The sequence below is a fragment of the Poromitra crassiceps genome (assembly GCF_964638095.1).
Source record: "Poromitra crassiceps genome assembly, chromosome: 7".
NCBI classification, from domain to species: domain Eukaryota; kingdom Metazoa; phylum Chordata; class Actinopteri; order Beryciformes; family Melamphaidae; genus Poromitra; species Poromitra crassiceps.
The window spans coordinates 56,104,581-56,129,255 of NC_139628.1; the positions used below are offsets into that span (position 1 = coordinate 56,104,581).

General features: G+C 46.5%; 1 protein-coding gene and 1 long non-coding RNA gene across 2 annotated transcripts in view; both read right to left on the minus strand.

Moving 5' to 3' along the window:
- The window catches only part of poln (polymerase (DNA directed) nu), a gene marked incomplete at both ends in the record, with an annotated part of 221,806 nt that overhangs the window by 70,305 nt on the left and 126,826 nt on the right, over window positions 1-24,675 (minus strand). The gene's annotated exons all lie outside the window — the stretch shown is intronic.
- The window catches only part of LOC310779118, a 2,196-nt gene continuing 129 nt past the window's right edge, over window positions 22,609-24,675 (minus strand). The window contains exons 1-3 of the long non-coding RNA XR_014552807.1: window positions 24,473-24,675; window positions 24,227-24,301; window positions 22,609-23,753 (exon numbers count right to left, since the gene is read on the minus strand). The exon at window positions 24,473-24,675 is cut by the window's right edge and continues 129 nt beyond it. This is a non-coding gene — a long non-coding RNA (uncharacterized lncRNA). The remainder of the gene's footprint in view (window positions 23,754-24,226; window positions 24,302-24,472) is intronic.

Below are 24,675 nucleotides of genomic sequence, written 5' to 3' on the forward strand. Positions count from 1 at the left end.
CTGTTCGAGGTTTTGGGAACGGTTGCAGAGAGATTGCAGGAGTTGCTGGTTGCAGGAATTGCAGGTTGCAGACGTTGCTTGAGATTGAATGATCCTAGTTTAGATTATGAATCACTGGCCAGGACCTGCAGGAACAGGCCCTTATAGATGTGAATATGACATCACCTGTGTTATGACATCACCAGCGAAAGGCATGAAAGACACTTATGAATCATGACATCATCAGTGATTGATGACATCATAGTAGGAAAGACGCTTATGAATCATGACATCATCAGTGATTGATGACATCATAGTAGGAATGACGACGTCAAAGTAGGAATGATGACGTCATCCTAACAGAACAGAGGCGTTGAAGATGCACTACTGACTCTGACAAATAACATCTATGAGCATCTGGAACAGGCCCAGAGCCTAGTTAAAATTGTCTTTGTCGATTTCAGCAGTGCATTTAATACGATCCAACCCCACCTGTTGATGTGCATATTGGTGCATCTCGGAGTAAATCCCAAACTTATCTTATGGATTAATGACTTCCTGACAGACCGCAGCCAGCATGCGCACGGAACAAACCCAAGAAATTTCAACAGAGGTTGTTTTTTCTTAGGAAACTGAATCATTTTAGAGTAGACCGTCGCATTCTTCAGATGTTCTATAAAGCGGTGTTACAGAGTGTTCTCTCTTTTGGCCTAATCTGCACCTTTGGTAACATGCGTGTCCAAGATCATGTCAAATGACAGCGCTTGATCAAGACAGCCAGCAGGATCATTGGGGTTGATCAGGTGTCTGCAGCACAGCTGTATGACGACCTTATTAAAAAAAAGGCTGATCAGATCCTAGATGATCCTACCCACCCTCTCCACCTGAAATTCCTCAGGAGCAGCAGGTCAAACGGCAGAATTCTGCAGAGAAAAATCAGAACAACCAGGTACAGTAAATCTTTTGTGCCAACGGCAATCAGAGCGCTAAACAAGAAATAATTGATCAAACTGTGTATATTGTTTGGACTGTATATACTGTATTAGATATTGTATGCCGCTGTGTAATTTCTAAAAGTCTCTGCACCTTTAATGTGCTCAATGCACTCCCAGAATGCACTTTGCACTTGTAACTTTTAAACCTATGTAGGACATTGTTGTAGCTTTATATTTTTGATATTGCGTGTGTATGTGTGTGGCTATGTGTATGTGTATATGGTGTGTACAGTGTGTACACGACATGTACTGCAACAGACGTGTATGACTACCACCTGAGTTTCCCCTTGTGGGATAATAAAGTTGACCTTGTACCTTGTACCTTGTGTGTGTGTGTGAGAGAGAGAGAGAGAGCGAGCGAGAGAAAGAGAGAGCGAGAGAGAGAGAGAGGGAGAGAGGGAGAGAGAGAGAGAGGGAGAGAGGGAGAGAGAGAGAGGGAGAGAGAGAGAGAGAGAGAGAGAGAGAGAGGAAAAGCACTAAAGAAAGGCAGAGGGGTCAAGAACAAGTATATCTGAAATGCAGTAGTAAGGTATTTAAGAAGGGTGAGGGGGAGGAGAGCACGAGAGAGTAAAGCCCAGAGGAGCTGTTGTGTGTCCGGTTAAAGTGTTTAAAGGAGAGAGAGAGAGAGAGAGATGCTTTGGCAATATTGTTGTCGTGACATTCATGCCAATAAAGCGATTTGAATTGAATTGAATTGAATTGAGAGAGAGAGAGAGAGAGAGAGAGAGAGGGAGAGAGAGAGAGGGAGGGAGAGAGAGGGAGGGAGAGAGAGCGAGCGAGAGAAAGAGAGAGCGAGAGAGGGAGAGAGAGAGAGAGAGAGAGAGAGAGAGAGAGGGAGAGAGAGAGAGAGAGAGAGAGAGAGGGAGAGAGAGAGAGAGAGAGAGAGAGAGAGGGAGGGAGAGAGAGAGAGATAGAGAGAGAGGGAGAGAGAGGGAGAGAGAGAGAGCGAGCGAGAGAAAGAGAGAGCGAGAGAGAGAGAGAGAGAGAGAGAGAGATGGAGAGAGAGAGAGAGGGAGGGAGAGAGAGAGAGGGAGGGAGAGAGAGAGAGAGAGAGATAGAGAGAGAGGGAGAGAGAGGGAGAGAGAGAGCGAGAGAGAGAGAGAGAGAGAGAGAGAGAGAGAGACAGAGAGAGAGAATGTGTGCCGCCTAGTAGAGGTGTTCATTTGGTTTGTGCGAGAAGCTAATGTGTTTAAGCAGCCACCTTTAGACACACGCTTGACTGTGATGGATGACAGGAGTCATGTGACAAGGCTGAGATGACAGATCACTCACACACACACACACACTCACTCACTCACTCACACACACACACACACACACACACACACACACACTCTCTCACTCTCACTCTCACTCTCACACACACACACACACACACACACACACACACACACACACACACACACACACACACACACAGTGTGCCAGCTACCCCTCTGGGACCGAGGAGAGAGCTGGGAACTCTATCTTCTGTCTCTACTTTCTCTCTGTCTTTTCTCCCACTCTCTCTCTACTGCCTCTCTCCTCTCCTCTCTCTCCTCTCCTCTCTCCACTCTCTCTACTGCCTCTCTACTCTCTCCCTCTCTCCTCTCCTCTCTCCCTCTCTACTCTCTCTCTACTGCCTCTCTCCTCTCTCTCTACTGCCTCTCTCCTCTCCTCTCTCTCTACTGCCTCTCTCCTCTCCTCTCTCCCTCTCTCCTCTCTCTCTACTGCCTCTCTCCTCTCCTCTCTCCCTCTCTCCTCTCTCTCTCTCTACTGCCTCTCTCCTCTCCTCTCTCCCTTTCTACTCTCTCCTCTCTCTCTACTGCCTCTCTCTCTCTCTACTGCCTCTCTCCCCTCTCTCTCTCTACTGCCTCTCTCTCTCCTCTCTCTCTCTCTACTGCCTCTCTCTCTCCTCTCTCTCTACTGCCTCTCTCCCCTTTCTCTCTCTACTGCCTCTCTCCTCTCCTCTCTACTCTCTCTCCCTCTCTACTCTCCTCTCTTCCTTTCTCCTCTCTCCTCTCCTCTCTCCCTCTCTCAAGACCAGGAATACCGCTTCAGAAGTCATATAAATGAGCAGTGTTGGTGGACCCCTCTGGAGCACGCAGCGACAGCCGGCTCCATGATGCCATCTGTTTGTGACATCATCAGTGATGTCATAATTCAAGGATTGTGATGTTATCAGTGACATTACTTGAGCGAATTGTGATGTCATCAGTGATGTCACTCGAGCAATTGTGATGTCATCAGTGATGTCACTTGGGCAAATGTGATGTCATCAGTGATGTCACTCGAGCAATTGTGATGTTATCAGTGATGTCACTCGAGCAATTGTGATGTCATCAGTGATGTCATACATCCTTCCTGGCTGAAGCTATATAAGTGGTGGAAGATGCAAGGAAAGCCATAAGAAGAAGAAGCCGCTGCTCGCGTACGATAATTTCCCTCCAAAAAGGATCATTTTGACCCTCAGGTACGATAATTCAACATTTCCTACCTGGCAACACTGATACTGCCTTCTGTTTGAGACACAGCTACAAGTCAGTGTGGTACAGTGACACATCTGAAGGAATGGCTGTTCAAGCAGGACATGATGACAGGCAGCTCTATGATGCCGTCAGTGCAGGAGACCTGGACACACTGAGGAGCCTAATGCAGAGAGACCACTTCAGAAGGCTGATCAATGAGAAGTGTATTTATGGGTGGTGGAGGAGGACCCCTCTGGGGCACACAGCCTGGCTGGGTCATGCTGCCTGTGTGGACTACCTGATCACACATGGAGCACAGGTAGACCTAGCTGATGATTATAACTGGACACCTCTCTACTGTGCCGTGTGCAACGGTCACCTGGACTGTGTCCAGATCCTCCTGGAAGCCGGGGCCGACCCTAACAGAAAAATACAAGGCTCAGACACCCCTCTCTACATCAGTGCTGTACTCAACCGCCAGGACTGCTTCCGCCTGCTGCTCCAGGCTGCTGGCGTTCTGACCCGTGACGTGGCTTCTCACCTGCTGCAGGAGGTGCTGCATATCAGGTGCAACAAGGCCTTCGTCCAGCTGCTGCTGGACCACGGTGCTGACCCTGCCCTGGTGACCACAGAGCAGGCACAGCTGGAGGAGAGGGCAGATCCTGAGGCTCTCAGGGTCTTTCTGGAGGCCAAGAGATGTCCTCCCAGTCTGGCCCACGTGTGTCGGATCCAGATCCGCCAAGTGCTGGGCACACATCGCCTGAACCAAGTCCACTCCCTACCACTAACACAAGTGATGAAGGACTTTGTGCTCCACCAAAACTGACTTGAAGCTTGAAGGGAGTCAGTTTATTTCATTTAATTTCCTAGATTTAGTTCTTCAATGACTGTGTTTCAAACAACTCCAGGACCAGAGATGATATACCATCAGCATACACCTCCTGTAGCCAATATTAATATGATGTGAGGTTCAGTTAGCTTTGGGAGAAATACTTTTTACTTTTAGACTTGATTACATTTCTGAGCCTGTAATGTTTTACTTTTACTTGATTAAACAAGTTGAATCAGTACTTCTACTTTTACCAGAGTCTTTATTTAGACAAGTAACTGTACTTCTACTCAAGTAAAGAAAAGAGTGTGTGTACTTAAACATTTTCCATCTCTGCTCCCTTTACCCCCGGACGCACGCACGCACGCACGCACGCACACACACACACACACACACACACACACACACACACACACACACACACACACACACACACACACACACACACACACACACACCTTTCCTCTCTCTCTCCTTGTTCACTTTTTCACCCCTCCCCTCCAGCACAAATACACACACACACACACACAGAGATGCACACGTGCGCGCGCACACACACACACACACACACACACACACACACAGAAAATCACAGACACACACACACAGTGTGCCAGCTACCCCTCTGGGACCGAGGAGAGAGCTGGGAACTCTATCTTCTGTCTCTACTTTCTCTCTCTGTCTTTTCTCCCCCTCTACTCTCTCTCTCTCTCTACTGCCTCTCTCCTCTCCTCTCTCCCTCTCTACTCTCTCCTCTCCTCTCTCCCTCTCTACTCTCTCCTCTCTCTCTACTGCCTCTCTCCTCTCCTCTCTCCCTCTCTCCTCTCCTCTCTCCTCTCCCTCTCTACTCTCTCCTCTCTCTCTACTGTCTCTCTCCTCTACTCTCTACTGCCTCTCTCCTCTCCTCTCTCCTCTCCTCTCTCCCTCTCTACTCTCTCCTCTCTCTCTACTGCCTCTCTCCTCTCCTCTCCTCTCTCCTCTCTCTCTACTGCCTCTCTCCTCTCCTCTCTCCCTCTCTACTCTCTCCTCTCTCTCTACTGCCTCTCTCCTCTCCTCTCCTCTCTCTCTCTCTACTCTCTCTCCTCTCTACTCTCTCTCTCTCTCTCTCTACTGCCTCTCTCCTCTCCTCTCTCTCTACTGCCTCTCTCCTCTCCTCTCTCCCTCTCTCCTCTCCTCTCTCTACTCTCTACTCTCCTCTCTCTCTACTGCCTCTCTCCTCTCCTCTCTTCCTTTCTCCTCTCTCCCTCTCTCTCCTCTCTACTCTCCTCTCTCTCTACTGCCTCTCTCCTCTCCTCTCTTCCTTTCTCCTCTCTCCCTCTCTACTCTCTCTCCTCTCTACTCTCCTCTCTCTCTACTGCCTCTCTCCTCTCCTCTCTTCCTTTCTCCTCTCTCCCTCTCTACTCTCTCTCCTCTCTACTCTCTCTCCTCTCTACTCTCCTCTCTCTCTACTGCCTCTCTCCTCTCCTCTCTTCCTTTCTCCTCTCTCCCTCTCTACTCTCTCTCCTCTCTACTCTCCTTTCTCTCTACTGCCTCTCTCCTCTCCTCTCTTCCTTTCTACTCTCTCCCTCTCTACTCTCTCCCTCTAGTCCTGGGACCTTTGCTCTACACCATTTTCACTAATGATCTGCCTCTTGTACTAAATAACTCCTCCATCTCCATGTACACAGATGATTCAACTATATACACATCGGCGTTCACAGAAAAATAATTAAATACTGTCCTTGACGCAGAACTGAAATCAGTAGTTGAATGGATAAAAAATAATAAACTTGTATTAAATACATCAAAAACAAATAGCATTGTATTTGGTTCAAGTCATGCCCTCAGTTCAAACCCGGTCTTGAAACTCTCAATAGACAATGTGACAATCAATCAAATCCAGGAGACAAAACTCCTTGGAATTATATTAGACAATAAATGAACTTGGTCAAAACACATTGATAAACTTGTTGTTAAAAGATGTGCAAAATTTCTGTCGCCTGTGATTCTAAAGCAGGTTATTCAAGGTATCATTTTGTCGTATCTTGATTATTGTCCAGTAGTGTGGTCTAATGCTGCAGTGACCAATCTAAGGAGACTGCAGATGGTACAAAATAAAGCAGCTAGGATTGCACTTGGTTGTGATCATAACACAAATGTATCAGCCATGCACAGCTCCTTGGATTGGTCATTTGTAAAAAAAGTAGACTACTCTATTCACTTCTTATGTTTATGTGGAATATTCTTGACACTAAAGACCCCTTATCTCTGTATGAAAATGTAACTCTAAAGGTCCTTACACATCAAGAGCGATGCGAATATACGGCACAAAATTGCGATGCGAGTTTTGACCCACCTGTCAATCACAGCCACAGATGTGTACACGTCGGAAGGGAATTTCTGAAAAATCGACCGTGGTTCGAAAAAATAAACACCGCAATAACGCTCAGCGAAACTTCGCCGTTGGTATGCACGGTTGCATTGACTGATATAGGTTCGGAAAATATTATTGACGTGCGAATTAATCGCATGAAAAAAACGCTCCCGATGTGTAAGGACCTTAAGTCATAACAGGCACACACACTCAACTAGACATGCTACTGCAGGAGGTTTTACACTTCCAGTAGTTAGAACAAATGCCATGAAAAGAACTGTCATGTTCAGAGGTATGCAGGAATGGAACACCCTTCCCACATATATTACACAAAAGAAAAGCAAAAAACATTTTAAATTCTTGGTAAAACAGCACTTACTACTGTGATAATATATAATATATATGGTGATGGTAATAGTTATATGTATACTTATATATATAAGATATGGTAATGGTATATATACATAATATGTGATGTAGTTTATGTATATTCTACACATCTGTAATGATATGTAGGTATTTCTGATGTATGCAATACCTTGAAAGGTACAGTATGTATGTATGTATGTAATATCCAAAACTGTACCGTTTGTACAGAATGTATTTTTTACACAGAATGTAAATTTGGTATGTGATTGAAACTATGCAAATTGTTTGATGTCTTGAAACTATGCAAGTTGTTTGACCCCAGGAGGAAGAATAGCTGCAGCTCTGCTGTAGTTAATGTGGATCTTAAATAAAGACAAAGACAAGTCCCTCTCTCCTCTCCTCTCTACTCTCTCCCTCTCTACTGCCTCTCTCCTCTCTCTCTACTGCCTCTCTCCTCTCATCTCTCCCTTTCTACTCTCTCCCTCTCTACTCTCTCCCTCTTTCTCTCTCTCTACTGCCTCTCTCCTCTCTTCTCTTCCTTTCTCCTCTCTCCCTCTCTACTCTCTTTCCTCTCTACTCTCCTCTCTCTCTACTGCCTCTCTACTCTCTCTCTCCCTCTCTACTCTCTCCATCTCTACTCTCTCTCTCTCTCAAGACCAGGAATACCGCTTCAGAAGTCAGATAAATGAGCAGTGTTGGTGGACCCCTCTGGAGCACGCAGCGACAGGCGGCTCCATGATGCCATCTGTTTGTGACATCATCAGTGATGTCATAATTCAAGGATTGTGATTTTATCAGTGATGTCACTCGAGCGAATTGTGATGTCATCAGTGATGTCACTCGAGCAATTGTGATGTCATCAGTGATGTCACTTGAGCAATAGTGATGTCATCAGTGATGTCACTCGAGCAATTGTGATGTCATCAGTGATGTCACTCGAGCAATTGTGATGTCATCAGTGATGTCATACATCCTTCCTGGCTGAAGCTATATAAGTGGTGGAAGATGCAAGGAAAGCCATAAGAAGAAGAAGCCGCTGCTCGCGTACGATAATTTCCCTCCAAAAAGGATCATTTTGACCCTCAGGTACGATAATTCAACATTTCCCACCTGGCAACACTGATACTGCCTTCTGTTTGAGACACAGCTACAAGTCAGTGTGGTACAGTGACACATCTGAAGGAATGGCTGTTCGAGCAGAGCATGGTGACAGGCAGCTTCATGATGCCGTCAGTGCAGGAGACCTGGACACACTGAGGAGCCTGCTGCAGGAAGACCACTTCAGAAGGCTGATCAATGAGCAGTATCTTTATGGGTGGCGGAGGAGCCCTCTGGCGCACGCAGCCTGGAGGGGTCATGCTGCCTGTGTGCACTACCTGATCACACAGGGAGCACAGGTAGACCTAGCTGATAAGTATAACTCGACACCTCTCTACTGGGCCGTGTGCAGCGGTCACCTGGACTGTGTCCGGATCCTCCTGGAAGCCGGGGCCGACCCTAACAGAAGCATATACAGAAGCAGACACATCTACCACCACACCCCTCTCTACTGGGCTGCCCGGGCTGGAGGAAGATGGCTGGAGATACTGCAGGAACTCATCAGGTACAGTGCTGCTGTTCCTGTTGACATACACACCCTCGAGAGGTCTCTGCTCTACATCAGTGCTGTACTCAACAACCTGGACTGCTTCCACCTGCTGCTCCAGGCTGCTGGCGTTCTGACCCGTGAGGTGGCTTCTCTCCTGCTGCAGGTGGTGCTGCTTAAAAGGTGCAACATGGCCTCCGTCCAGCTGCTACTGGACCACGGTGCTGACCCGGCCCTGGTGACCACAGAGCAGGCACAGCTGGAGGAATGGGCGGATCCTGAGGCTCTCAGGGTCTTTCTGGAGAACCAAGTCCACTCCCTACCACTAACACAAGTGATGAAGGACTTTGTGCTCCACAAAAACTGACTTGAAACTTGAAGGGAGTCAGTTTATTTAATTTAATTTCCTAGATTTAGTTCTTCAGTGACTGTGTTTCAAACAACTCCAGGAGCAGAGATGATATACCATCAGCATACACCTCCTGTAGCCAATATTAATATGATGTGAGGTTCAGTTAGCTTTAGGAGAAATACTTTTTACTTTTAGACTTGATTACATTTCTGAGCCTGTAATGTTTTACTTTTACTTGATTAAACAAGTTGAATCAGTACTTCTACTTTTACCAGACTCTTTATTTAGACAAGTAACTGTACTTCTACTCAAGTAAAGAAAAGAGTGTGTGTACTTTTCCATCTCTGCTCCCTTTACCCCCGGACGCACACGCACGCACGCACACACACACACACACACACACAGACACACACACACACAGACACACACACACACACACACACACAGATGCACACGTGCGCGCGCACACACATACACACACACACACACACACACACACACACACACACACACAGTAGTGAAGTGAAGTTATCCTTCATTTATCCCCTTGGGGAAATTCATCCTCTGCATTTGACCCATCCTCTACTAGGAACCTTCCTAGAACTAGGAGCAGTGGGCAGCCACTGTGCAGCGCCCGGGGACCAACTCCAGTTCTTTTTGCCAGTGCCTTGCTCAGGGGCACTGACAGGAGTATTAACCCTAACATACATGTCTTTTGGTGGTGGGAGGAAACGGGAGCACCCGGAGAAAACCCACACGAACACGGGGAGAACATGCAAACTCCACACAGCAAGGACCTGTGACGGACCGGGGTATACATACACTCCGAGAGACACACACGCACATACACACGCACATACACACACACATACACACGCACATACACACACACACACGCACATACACACGCACATACACACGCACATACACACACACACGCACATACACACGCACATACACACGCACATACACACGCACATACACACACACACGCACATTCACATTCTCATACACACACACATACACACGCACACATTGCCTCGTCACGCTTCAGAAGTGTGGCGATGTAATCACCAGGACTGTTCTGACTCCTGAGCACAGAAAAGAGCAGGACTGTCCTGACTCCTGAGCACAGAAAAGAGCAGGACTGTTCTGACTCCTGAGCACAGAAAAGAGCAGGACTGTCCTGACTCCTGAGCACAGAAAAGAGCAGGACTGTCCTGACTCCTGAGCACAGAAAAGAGCAGGACTGTCCTGACTCCTGAGCACAGAAAAGAGCAGGACTGTCCTGACTCCTGAGCACAGAAAAGAGCAGGACTGTCCTGACTCCTGAGCACAGAAAAGAGCAGGACTGTCCTGACTCCTGAGCACAGAAAAGAGCAGGACTGTCCTGACTCCTGAGCACAGAAAAGAGCAGGACTGTCCTGACTCCTGAGCACAGAAAAGAGCAGGGCTGTTCTGACTCCTGAGCACAGAAAAGAGCAGGACTGTCCTGACTCCTGAGCACAGAAAAGAGCAGGACTGTCCTGACTCCTGAGCACAGAAAAGAGCAGGACTGTCCTGACTCCTGAGCACAGAAAAGAGCAGGACTGTCCTGACTCCTGAGCACAGAAAAGAGCAGGGCTGTTCTGACTCCTGAGCACAGAAAAGAGCAGGACTGTTCTGACTCCTGAGCACAGAAAAGAGCAGGACTGTTCTGACTCCTGAGCACAGAAAAGAGCAGGACTGTCCTGACTCCTGAGCACAGAAAAGAGCAGGACTGTCCTGACTCCTGAGCACAGAAAAGAGCAGGACTGTCCTGACTCCTGAGCACAGAAAAGAGCAGGACTGTCCTGACTCCTGAGCACAGAAAAGAGCAGGACTGTCCTGACTCCTGAGCACAGAAAAGAGCAGGACTGTCCTGACTCCTGAGCACAGAAAAGAGCAGGACTGTCCTGACTCCTGAGCACAGAAAAGAGCAGGACTGTCCTGACTCCTGAGCACAGAAAAGAGCAGGACTGTCCTGACTCCTGAGCAGAACAGAATCGATTCGATTCCGATTCACAAGGTTGCGAATCGATTCATTTCGATTCGATTCGATTCGATTTGATCGATTTCAATATGTTTCAAAATGTTTTTTGATCTGTACCCTGAATTACATGTCCAGTTATGTAACACAGGGGTTCCCAACCAGCCAAGTAGATACACGGGGGAAAAAGTTGCAGACCTGTTGTCAATTTTAATGGTTTTAGTTACACATATATTTACTCACCAGGTGGTGACAAAGGGTAAATAACAGCCTTTTCATCTGTCAATAAAGACACTTTCACAATTATGCACAGTGATTTGATTTCAGCCTATATAATTTCTAAAAGTAGATATTAATGATCAGACATTTCCATTCATGTAGCCATTTGTTTTTGTTTCAACTACAAACATAAATAAACGTCAACTTGAAACTATGTTTCAACTACCACACACAGCATAATATTTTAGCCTGTTTATTAAAAATATATATATATATATATATTATTAAAAAAAAAACGATCTCTGGACATATGAATCGATAATCGAGGATTAAAATAAAAATCGATTAAAAATCGGAGAATCGATTTTTTGAACCCAGCCCTACTCCTGAGCACAGAAAAGAGCAGGACTGTTCTGACTCCTGAGCACAGAAAAGAGCAGGACTGTCCTGACTCCTGAGCACAGAAAAGAGCAGGACTGTCCTGACTCCTGAGCACAGAAGCGTCATGGCGCCTTAACTCGGGCTCCTCAACTTTGCGTATTTCTTGTCTTCCTAGTGCTTCTTTCTTTTTGTGTAACTTGTAATGCACTGATCACGTACGACAGACAGCCCCTTCTGGACATTAGATCATATTTACAAGCTGGATCTACCACCGCTGACATTCCTCTTGCTGGACTTAGCTCACCGTGGCTACCTGGGCAAACACACCGGCGGAGGAAAAGAGGAAAACGGGCTGGAGTCTTGGTTAGACTGAGAAGCAGACAGCACCGCCCCCCCCGCTTCCTAGCAAATGTTAAATCTTTGGACAATAAGATGGATGAACTAAGAAGCAGACTGTCCGTCCATCGGGACATTAAGAACTGCAGTGCTTTTGTTTTGACGGAGACGTGGCTGTCTCCCTCCATCCCTGACTCGGCTGTCCTACCTGAGGGTTTTTCTTTACATCGACAGGACAGAACTATAGAGTGGGGAAAGGGCAGAGGTGGTGGCGTGTGTATCATGGTTAACAACCGGTGGTGTATGGATGTAAAATCAGTATCGTCGGGGTGCTCTCCTAATCTCAAACATCTTATGATCAAATGCAGACCTTTTTACCTGCCCAGAGAGTTTACATCCCCCCAGATGCTGACACCACTCGCGCGCTGGTCGATCTGTTCAAAGCGATCGATCACCAGGAAACGTTACACCCAGAGGCTGCTTTCATCGTAGCTGGCGATTTAAATAAAGCCAACATGAAGAAAGTTCTGCCGAAATACTACCAGCATGTAAAATTCCCAACGCGCGGTCATAACATCCTGGATCATGTTTACACTCCGTTCAAGCACGCCTACAAGGCCCTCCCACGACCTGCCTTCGGCAAATCAGATCATGCCTCGATACTTCTGCTTCCTGCATACAGGCAGAGACTGAAGTGCGAGCAGCCTGTGACGCGCACAGTACAGCGTTGGACTGACCAATCAGATGCCACCCTGCGCCACCGTTTCCGGACTACAGAATGGGATGTTTTCCGAACTGCGGCAAATAACGACATCAATGAATATACAGAGCACGTTACCGGATACATAAGCAAATGTATCGATGACGTTGTACCGCGGGTGACTGTACGGACTTATCCCAACCAGAAACCATGGGTCAACGGTGCGGGGCGGGGGGCATCGGTGCTCTTCATCACTGGTCGAGGGCTGCCGGTTGGTTTAGAACAGCTTAGGTAGGCGATAGATTAGCTACAGCCTAAGGCTGACCTGTTATAGTGTTCAGGCAAAGATCAGACTAGAGCAGAGTAGGATAGGCCAGATTAGGCTGTAGATTAGCTAGATCCCCTATGTCCCAGTTAGCTCTGGTTAATGCTTAGAGTAGTCAGTTGTCTGATCTTCTCCCCCCCCCCTCTCTTTCTCTTTCCCCCTTCCCCCGCTCCTTCCCTTCTTCCCCCTTCCTGTTCTCCCCTCTCCCACATTTCCCATTCCCCCCCCACCTCCTCTCTTTCCATGCTCTTTCCTCCCCCACATCCCACCGCCCCCCCCCCTCCCTTCTCCTGCTCTCTCCTCCTTCTCCCCCCCTCTGCTCCTTCTCCTCTTCTCCCCTATTTTCCCGAATCCCTGCCACTTCCTGCTCTCCCCTCTCTCACATTCCCCCTGCTCTCCCTCCCCTGCACCCTCCCACCTCTCCTTCTCTGTTCTCTCCTCCTCCACATTTCCCATTTTCTCCCCACCCTCGCCCTAATCCGGGCCCGTATCCTACTCCCTCCCCTCCCCTCCCCCAACCCTAGACCCTACCTCTACACTGGCTCTCCCTCCCCTGCACCCTCCCATCTCTCCTTCTCTGTTCTCTCCTCCTCCACATTTCCTATTTTCTCCCCACCTCCCTCCTCTCCTCCCTCACATCCCCCCGCTCTCCCTCCCTCCTCCACTCTCCTGCTTTCTCGTCTTCCCGGTGTTTCTTCCTCTTCCCCCCTTCCCCCACTACTCTAAAGCATAGTACACATTCTACTCCAAAGCATGGCACCCACTCTATCCCCTCCAATATTTCGCCACTATTTAAAGCATGGCACCCATTCTTCCCTAAAGCAAGGCACCCATAAGCTCTATATGTGAACATGTGCTTATTTGTCAAAAGGACTCACTACTAAAGGCTTGCAGCCAATTAAATTAGGCATAGTTTGGTTGCTAAGAAATTGACATATGTCCGTTTGCAAGATGTGCGTCTATATTTCTCATTCTCTCCCCACCTCCTCCCTCCCCCTTCTCTCTTCTCCCCCACACCCCCCCCCCCCTTTCCCCTCTCCTGCTCTCTCATCTTGCTCCTTCCCCACCTCCTATACCCTCCAACATCTCCCATTCCCTCCCCACCCCATCACTCTCTCACATTCCCCCTGCTCTTCTCCCTTCTCCTGCTCTCTCCTCTGCTCTCTCTTCATTTCTATATTTTCTATATTATCAATTGTTCAAATGTTATCTTTATTCTGTATATTCTTGTTACTGTTGTGTCAGCTAGAATTAGCTAGACATACTTTCTGTGAAGCCCTCTGAGACATGCTTGTGAATTAGGGCTATATAAATAAACTTGACTTGACTTGACTTAACGGTGAGGTCTGCTCAGCACATGCTACAGTGGATCAAACACCAGGGATAAGTGGAGTGGGCTAAGAACCATTACAGACTACAAGGGAAAGGGCTGCAGCAAGGGGGAGGTGCCTGCTTCTCTTCCAGATGAGCTGAACACCTTCTATGCTGGCTTTGAGAACCACACCAGGCAGGAGGCTACACTTGAGCCAGAAAACTGCCCATTGCAAATATCTCGGTCAGACGTGTACAAAACTTTTAAAAGGGTGAACACTCGCAAAGCTCCTGGGCCGGATAATATCCCGGGTCGTGCCCTCAAAGTATGCGCCTATGAGCTGGCCGATGTCTTCACAGACATTTTTAACCTTTCTCTGGTTCAGTCTGTAGTCCCAACATGCTTCAAGAAAACCACTATAATTCCAGTCCCCAAAAAACCAAATGTAACATGCTTAAATGACTACCGCCCAGTAGCACTTACCTCTACCATCATGAAGTGTTTTGAGCGGTTAGTTAAAGTCCACATCACATCCTCCTTGCCCCCCGGACTAGACCCTCTACAGTTTGCCTATAGGCCAAACAGGTCCACGGATGACGCAGTAGCTCTTGCGCTGCACTCTGCCTTCTCCCACCTGGAGCAGAGGAACACCTACTTGCGGATGCTGTTTGTGGATTATAGCTCAGCCTTTAACACCATAGAACCATTCAGACTGATCATGAAGCTCCGTGACCTGCGTGTCAGTACCTCCCTGTGCAGCTGGATCTTGGACTTCCTGTCAAACAGACCACAGGCAGTGCGGATTGGTAACACCACCTCCTCCACACTGACACTAAGCACCGGTGCCCCCCAGGGTTGCGTGCTCAGCCCCCTGCTGTACTCCCTGTACACCTATGACTGTATGGCCAGACACACCTCAAATACAGTCATAAAATTCGCTGACGACACCACCAATATCGGCTGTATTACCAACGGAGACGAGTCGGCCTACAGAGCAGAGGTGAGGGCCCTGACATCGTGGAGTCAAGACAACAACCTCCTGCTTCACATCAGCAAGACCAAGGAGATGATCGTGGACTACAGGAGGCATCAGGGAGAGGGGCACCCCCCGCTCTACATCGAGGGAGCGGCAGTTGAGAGGGTCAGCCACTTCAGATTCCTGGGAATCAACATCAGTGATGATCTGACCTGGACACACCACGCGGGTGTTGTTGTGAAGGCAGCTAGACAGCGGCTCTTCTTCCTCCGGCGTCTGAGGAGGTTCGGTTTGGACTCAAGGATCCTGACCAACTTCTATAGGTGTACTATAGAGAGTGTCCTGACTGGCGGCTTTACGGCCTGGTATGGCAGCTGCACCGCCCTGGATCGTAAGGCTCTGCAGAGGGTGGTCAAATGGGCAGAACGCATCACCAGGTCTCAGCTGCCAGCCATACAGGACCTCTACAACCAGCGCTGCAGGTGGAAGGCTAATCCTCTCTGACCCCAGCCATCCCAGCCACAGCCTGTTCACGCTCCTGCCATCAGGCAGGCGCTACAGGAGCATCCGGACTCGAACAAATAGATTCAGAGACAGTCTGTACCCACAAACCATTAGGCCAGCGATCCTCAAAGTCCGGACTCCGGTCCGCATCCGGACCCAGACGCCGTCCTATCCGGACCGAGCCCTATAACCTACAAATCACTGAATAGTTACATTTTCACGGAGCATTTCTATTTTAACACGTTCACTGCCAACGACGTGTTAACACGTTTTCAGAATCCAGCTGTTGACTGCCAACGACGCGTTAACACGTCGTCAGAATCGATTTTTTTTTTTTGACGGTGGGATGTGCATCTAACCCTTTTACATCTCTTATATAAGTATTGGACGTGTACAACGTGTACAACCCATTCCACCGACCCACTAAGTGGCGACAAGGAAGGAGGAAGGCAAGCAAAAAGCAGTGTGACGAAGCCATTCTCATGAAAGTGGATTGGCGAAGGCGCTTTCGTTTTCGCGCTGATTGCTGGCGGTGCGGGATTGCAGGTTTGCATAGTGGATCGCGGGTGGAGCACACTTTGAGACACGCGGCATAAATGTGACCGGAGTCGCGGGGGCTTCATCAGGGCTCTCGGCCAAAGCTCCAAGGGGCGAGCGAGTCCAACCAGACTTCCTCAAAGAGCGGCCGCTCAGACAGGCACAGCCGCACAGCAGCTGCAAAGCAGTGAGACTGGTGACAAGCTTGTGGTGCAGCAGGCCATTTTGCCTTGCAAAATAGCACCAAATTGGAAACAGCCATAAAAGGCTTTTAGAATGGGATTTTCAACCCATTCTTTTTTGTTTCTTTTTCGCTCTAATTTAGAGTAATTTAATTTCTATTCAGAAATTTATTTGAGAGGTCGAGAGTATGAGAAAGTGCATTTGCACAGGTAGGAAAGTGCTTGTGACACGGCGCTGCAGCCAAGAAGAACGCCCACGGAGGGAGGAGTTGAGCAGAGGGGAGTTTCCTGCTGTTATGGAGGAAATTACTGTTCAAAACTATTGTTTAGGTCTTACTGATGCCAAAAATGAATGGTTAAAGTGACTGTTCTATCGAATTTCACAAAAAGCCGTTTATCTCTGAATATTTTTTCTGACGCTGAAACCATGCTAACTCTACAAACTAACTCTTTTAGACAGAGAAAGCACACATTCTATTAGTTCTTTTTAGATGATTGGTGTTCACGAAGTCCTAACAGAAAAGAATCCTCGGCTCTTGTAAAATGAGCCTAGAATCCTCAAAAACCCCCCTGGCAGAACCTACCCACAGCATTGAAAAAAGGCTGGCAGTCAATGTGTTAACCGGCACATTTTCTAGCCTTTACGGTACTGGTTTATCTGTCAGGAAGCTCACAGACCAATGCATGCGCTGTAAATCATCACACGTGATGCTTTTCAGCCAATCAACAAGCGAATCGATTCTGCCTGCTGCTGCTGCGGGAGAGTTGACACACGGACGGAGGAGAGGCGAGACTCGGAGAAATGCGAGAGAAGTATTTCACATCGCGTGCTCAAAAGAAATGAGTAGCCCGTGAAAACAAAGCTTTAGTTTTAATCCAGAGCAGGCAGACTCATGTTCATTCATTGGTCTCACGAGCAGTTCAAAACCAGTATGTCTCGTGAAGTGTGATGCGATCCTGACCAGCTGTCTATGGAAGTGCCACACATGAGCACACACACTCAAATCCAGGGCGCACACACATTCACTGTCCAACGGCATGCAAAGTTTGCATTGCGAGCGACCGATAGATAGAAAGACAGACAGACAGGCAGGCAGGCAGGCACAGACAAACAGAGTGGGAGCTCACTTCTATCAAGAGAAAAGGAGGTTTGTTGGCTGAGAGCCTGACTGATAAAATGTGAAATAGAGTTAAGAAAAGGAAGAAAAGGGGGAACTTATTTTTCTAAAATGAAAGCACTTTATTTTAAGATGCAAATTTTTCCAAAGCACTCTGTTGTGTTATTTCTAAATGCAGCCATTATTTTACTTGAAATGAGAAAAGAACATGTAGGCTATTTATTATTAGTGTAGGCTAGTTATTTATAATTAATCCAGTTAAATATGAAAACTGTAAATAAACATTATTGATGTTTATTTTGATTTAACAGTCAGTCACTGACTACATACAGACGTTGTACCATTAGGCTACTGGAATCATTGAAGTAGCCTAAGTTCAATGGCACTGAATCATAACGCAAGCTCAATGTTCCGGACCTTCGCTTGAGGACATTTTCTCTATCTGGACCTCTTAGAATTTTAATTGAGTGCCCCTGCATTAGGCTGTTAAATGGGTGTTGACTGGTTGCTTCTATTGTACTACAGCACTTTTTTTATTATTATTATTATTATTTTTTTATTATATGTAGATTTGTCTTGTGTTTATGTATGTCTGTGTGTCCTGACTGCTATGAAATTGGGGCTCTGTTTTTGTGTTTGTTTTTTAACTTGCTTTTATTCCTTTAAGACACTCTCTGCTTCCCTTTGATGTTTCTTTTATGTCTTTTTTAACAGTGAAGTTGAGTGGGTTTTGAGCATAAGACATTTCATTGCAGGTGATGGATGTTTTGCATTGTTACCGGCATATGACAATAAACTTGAAACCTGAAAAACACTCTCTCTCTCTCTCTCTCTCTCACTCACTCACACACACTCTCACTCTGTCACACACACACACACACACACACACACACACACACACACACACACACACACACAAACACACACACACACACACACACACACACACACACACACACACAGTGTGCCAGCTACCCCTCTGGGACCGAGGAGAGAGCTGGGAACTCTACTTTCTCTCTCTGTCTTTTCTCCCCCTCTACTGCCTCACTCCTCTCTCCCACTCTACTCTCTCTCCTCTCTCCCTCTCTACTGTCTCTCTCCTCTTTCTCTCTCTCTACTGCCTCTCTCCTCTCCTCTCTCCCTTTCTCCTCTCTTTCCCTCTCTACTCTCCTCTCTCTCTACTGCCTCTCTCCTCTCTCCCTCTCTACTCTCTTTCCCTCTCTACTCTCTCTCTACTAGGGATGTCACGATACCAGAAATGTAGTAGTCGATGCCGATACCAGTGAAATTCCACGATACTCGATTCTTTTCGATACCACGGTAAAAATAAAAACAAAGCGATAAATCCCATGTAGTTCAACATACACTCCTTTATTAGAACCATTTGAAGTGATGTGTAGCCTTCATTATTTAAAACAAACAATACTGTGTGCGTTTAAACAGAACAAGTGGCATGTAGCCTTAAAGTAAAGAAAATACAATACTGTGTGGTGATGAGGTTTCTAGTTTCAGTGTAGAGTTTGGGGATCTCTGTGTACATGAAGTAATTCCTACATGGTAGCTCATATCTGGGGTTGAACTTTTCAAGCATTTTCTGGAATCCATGCTTTTCTACGGTGTAGATAGGAACTTTGTCCATGCATATGAATTCAGCAACTGCCCTATCTAATTTCCGTGCTTCATGTGAGTCATGGTCATATTTTTTGAGCTTCAGAAAAGCCTCCATTATTGTTGGCTGTTGCTGCTGCTGTGGCTGTTGCTGGCTTTGCCCTGGCCCGGCCCTGTCCTCCTGGTCCAAGTCCTCCTCTGGCTCATACTGTGAAAGAAAATATATATTTAATTTAGAAGGTAGGCTACAGCTTAATGACTATAAAAACAACACACACACACACACACAGTGCAAGCAGTAGTTTACTGACATGGAGTGGTGACATTTAAAACGTTTTTTTTTTTAATCGTTTTTTTTGACAGAGTGAACGGTAGCCTATTCCAACCGCGCACACACACACACAACTAAACAGCAATGCCAGCCTTCCTTCTCAAACAAAACGTTTGATAACTTATTAGTTCAGGCTTGTTTAACATTACCTTAGGTAACGTTATTAATAGATGGACAATGACAACATGTGTTAACACGTTGTCAAGTTACGTTACGTTGAAATGAAACGCACTCACCTTGAAATCTTATTATTTCAGGGTTGTTTAACGTTAGCTTAGGTAACGTTATTAATAGATGGGCAATGACAACACGTTACGTTACGTTGAAATGAAACGCACTCACCTTGAAATCTTTGTAGAGGTCTGGATGTCGGTCTTTTAGATGCTTCGCTAAGTTGGATGTGTTTCCCCCTTTCGTCTGGAAACTGCTCCGGCAGCGTTTGCATACAGGTTTATCGGGTTCAATAATTAATCCATGCTCATCAGCCTCGAATCTAAAGTACTTCCATCCCCGACTTTTGGTGTTTTTCTTGGCAACTGCGCTAATAGGCCCGCTAACGGACCTACACGGACCTTGCTGATGGTAGTTGGCGCAGCCGAAGTGCTGTTGATGGTCGGAGGCCGTCTCGTCGTTGTGCTGTTTGAGATCGGGGGTGACGGGTAGTCACTGGCCTCCTGTCGCTGCGCTAATAGGCCCGCTAACGGACCTTCACGGGCCTTGCTGATGGTAGATGGCGGTAGCAGACTACCACTAGCCTCTCGTGCCTGCTCAGCTGACCCTCTGTACGGCGCAGCCGAGGTGCTGTGAGGTAGCAGTAGCTGCGGTAGCGTTAGCCAGGTTAGTTGTTGAAGAAGCAGATGCGGGTGCCGCCGCCATGTTGCATGTTGTTCTCCTGTGTGTAGTGTGTGGGTAGGTAGTCACGTGTTCACGGCTGCGAGTCTTAAAAAAAAAAAAAAAAAAAGGTTGCCAGATAACTGCTGATTTACAGCCCAAAAACAACACAAATGAAGCAACCAGATTTGCCTCCTCGGTTCCCGTCGGTACTTTGGGTATTGGAGGAAAGCGAGTACCGTCACGTTTTCAGAATGTTGGTATCGACTTGGTACCGAAGTATCGGTTCTCATGACATCCCTACTCTCTACTGCCTCTCTCTCCTCTCCTCTCTCCCTCTCTCCTCTCTCTCTACTGCCTCTCTACGCTCTCTCTCAAGACCAGGAATACCGCTTCAGAAGTCAGATAAATGAGCAGTGTTGGTGGACCCCTCTGGAGCACGCAGCGACAGGCGGCTCCATGATGCCATCTGTTTGTGACATCATCAGTGATGTCATAATTCAAGGATTGTGATGTTATCAGTAGTTGTGTTTCCATTACACTTTTGCGCAAAACAATTGCGATATTTCTACAATTTCGAAAAAGTACAATTGCGACTTGCAGGCGTTTCCATTAAAGTTGAGTTTGAAGTCCCGTCTCACGTATTCTCGTAGAATCTCTCTCGCGAGACTCCACTTTGAGGAAGATGGACGTCCCGGGCGTATTGCGTCGCCTCCTTGGTGTTGGCAATGTGATTTCGTTTGCTACTGCTGCTGCCGTGACTATTTTAAACAGAAGAAGAAGGCAGCGGATGATAGTTTATAGGCAAAGTCCTTATGTATGGCAGCGGCCACGTATAATGGATTTCTGGGAGAGGATCGTAAACGAGGAATTCACCAACGAATTGTGGATTCAGAATTTTAGAATGTCCCGGGCAACGTTCAACGTGCTTTGCGACGCTATTGGACCTCTTGTGGCACCAGCCCTACCATCCCCTCGCGAGGCACTTCCTACACAAAAGCGAGTAGCTATTGCCATTTACAAACTAGCTACTTGTTCTGAGTACAGGGTTGTAGGTGAGACATTTGGAGTAAGCAAAACCACTGTGCACAGATGTGTGTATGGGGTTTGCCAAGCCATATGCGATACGCTGATGAGGCGAACAATCAGTTTGCCAGGCGTGAACGAGGCACTTGAGATTGCACAGCGCAATTATGAGGCACATAAAATACCCCAGGTGTACGGCGCAATCGACGGGTCTCACATACCTGTTCGTGCCCCAAGTGATGGCTATCGCGATTATGTAAACAGGAAAGGTTGGACATCAATTGTCCTGCAGGCCGTGGTTGATGATCGATTAATCATCAGGGATATCTCCGTGGGATCACCTGGATGCGCTCATGATGCTGCTGTGTTTGTCACATCGCATCTGTTTAGGTAAAACTCCAAATCTTACCAAGTATATTTGTCAACATTTTTGTCAAAATATGCCATTATACTTAATAAGTCAAAATCATCTAACTTGTAAAATTTCAGTAGATAATGTAATGTTAATCTAATCGACTGCTAGAACTTTTATTTACATGTCTTCCACTGCAGTCTCTGCATAACTCACTGAGCCATCTCATGGTCAACATTGGTATTACACATTATGTTACTGGATATCACCACAGATGTTTGTTTTTTGTTTCTAATAAAAAACAGCCAATGGAACATGAAAATATGCAGTTGTCTGTTACAAGAAATATTTTTCACTTGTTACTCTGGGGTGTTTAAGGCCCCATATCTTACAGAAATGACTGTTTAGGTGATTTTGACTTATATTAAAAGTCTGAGTTTTGGAATGTACCACACCAAACCACAAACATATTTTTGGGTTGCCTTCAGATATCCAGCAAAACACCCCCAAGCAACAAAGGACATCGAGGGAGTCCAAGTGCCACTACTCCTTGCTGGTGACCCTGCATACCCTCTACTACCCTGGGTCATGAAGGGCTTCCCCGGTCCCAATTTGACAGCAACACAGGAAACTTTCAATGAACACTTGAGTGCCATCCGTGTGAAAGTGGAGCATGCCTTTGGACACCTGAAGGCAAGATGGCGTGTCTTGTCCAAGCAGTCTGACATAAACTATAACTTCATGCCGGTGGTGGTGGCTGCATGTTGTGTTCTCCACAATCTATGCGAGGAGAAAAGACAGCAGCTACCACCTGCGGCATTAGGTCCTGCAGTGCCCCATGCCCAACAGCCCCAGGGATATCATCAGGAGCAAGATGCAGGAGGCCTTGCGATTAGAGAAGCTCTTGCACAGCATTTGGTCACAGCTCGTTAGTTTAGCCACACAAGCAAACAATCTGAAATCATAAGTAAAGTTAAGTTTACCTTTACCCACACTTTGAGTGTACATTGTTATTACAGTAACACACAAGCACATAGCAATGGTTTACTGTTTCAAGTTTAATGTGTGGTTTCACATAACATTTTGTTAACACAAAATATTTTTTCATTGTCTTATACAAGTGCCGTTTCAAAGAACAAAACAATATGGCTCCATGTACTGTATAAGCTGCCATTACAGAGAACAGGTACACTATGGCAACAGTTACTTTTTTTTTTTTGTGGTTTCACACAACTTTTTGTTAACACTTCATATTTCTTCTTACAACAGTGCCTTTTCAAAGAAAAAATAAATATGGCCCCATGTAGAAGAAGCTGCCAAAATGAACAGTATCGCAACAGGCAAATAGCCTTTTTGTGCAAAGTTCCTTAACAAAACAGAGCTGCATGCTTTCCTTGACTTTCTCTCTCTGTGTGTATCTTTGTATGGCTGTCAGTCAGTCGGTCAGTCAGTCAGTCAGTCAGTGTAGCCTACCTGAGGGCCTCTGTTTGTGTACACACATATTAAAGCTCAAAAACGTCAACATCCCTAGTTAAAGTTAGTGCAATTAACTGTTGCATGTAAACTTACAGGTAAATAACATTAAAGTGACTAACATAGCAACATGGTAGCTTGGTTGTATGTGTTATGACCTACAAAGCTTGGTATGTTCTGTAAGACTGGGGATCACCTCCCCACTCATCTGAGGGAGATGTAGGAGGAGGCTGCTGCTGATATGATGGAGGTGCTTGGTTGTGGTACACAAAAGGCTGCTGCCCTTGGAAGTAGGGATTGTATGCTGAAGGTGGTTGCTGGGGGAAAGGCCGAGCTTCAGCCATCACTTCTAGAGCATGAGCATGGCGCTCTGCTACATCTGTTGCCCTCTCTAAACATTGAACTGCTCGATTAAGCGCATCAGAAATCGCGCTTAGGGTGGCCTGATCTTGTTTTGCTTGATCCCTCATCAGGCTCATGTGCACTGATGTAGTTGAGGCTCTACGCTTCTTTGGCAGTCTCCATGCCTCTTGAGGTGTAGGTGTGGGTAGAGATGATGCTTCCTCTTCTGGCACAGGGGCGTCATCAGGGCCGTGGAGCGGCATGGGCAAAACATCAAAGGATGCTATAATGACAAGAAGAAGGGATAATGAGATAAATAAATATATACACAATACTGTGCAAAAGTCTAAAGAGTTTTTATATAAATTGTCTTGGATGTTTATTCTTTTTTTCCTCCTGTATTAGTGTGTCAATAGACTGCTCTTGGTACATTTTGTGATATTTGGAACCTTCAATTATTTTTGAAAGCATCTTACATGTACCTGAAACTTTTGCAGAAAGACAGATAAAAGAATAGTTCTGTGTAAAATCTCTAGTTTATATTTTTTAACTACTCGTTTCATTTTCTCCTCAAATTAAGTGTTTATTTTTTGTATTTGGGCAGATCAGGTTTGCAGGATAGATATTAAGAGGGAATAAAGCAGCAAACAAATAGTCACGACGGTAAGCCCACTTTGTTATTGTCCTATTTCTTTTCTGATCTAATCAGCCAGCCAATATGGTGTGACTTTAAAAGATGGCAAATTCTTGGCTTACCCTCCGAATCCGTGGTACTAGTCCCCGGAATTGGTTCCTCATCGTCGGCGTCTTCGTCTGCCTCGGCATCAGCATCTAATAATTCATGGAATACATAATGGAATATAATTACAATAGTAGCACTACAACATCTAAATCAGGCCTACAACAGATGGTAACTAAGCTGTCCCTAGCGTTAGCATGCATGTTCACGTTAGCACATTTGCTGACTTCAGGCCATATAAAAATGAAAGAATTGGGACTTACCCATGCTGTTGATAACTGACGCCAATGATTGCACGATGGGCCGATGACCTAAAATGCTGTCCATGGCACCGTAAAAGTTAAACTTTACTTTAGCCTTTCCCCCGGCTCCGCTCTTGCACAACAGGCGTCGTTCTGATAGGTAGCGTTGCTTTAAAGTTTTCCACTTGCTGCGGAGATTTTGCCACGGTTTATTGAACCCCTTC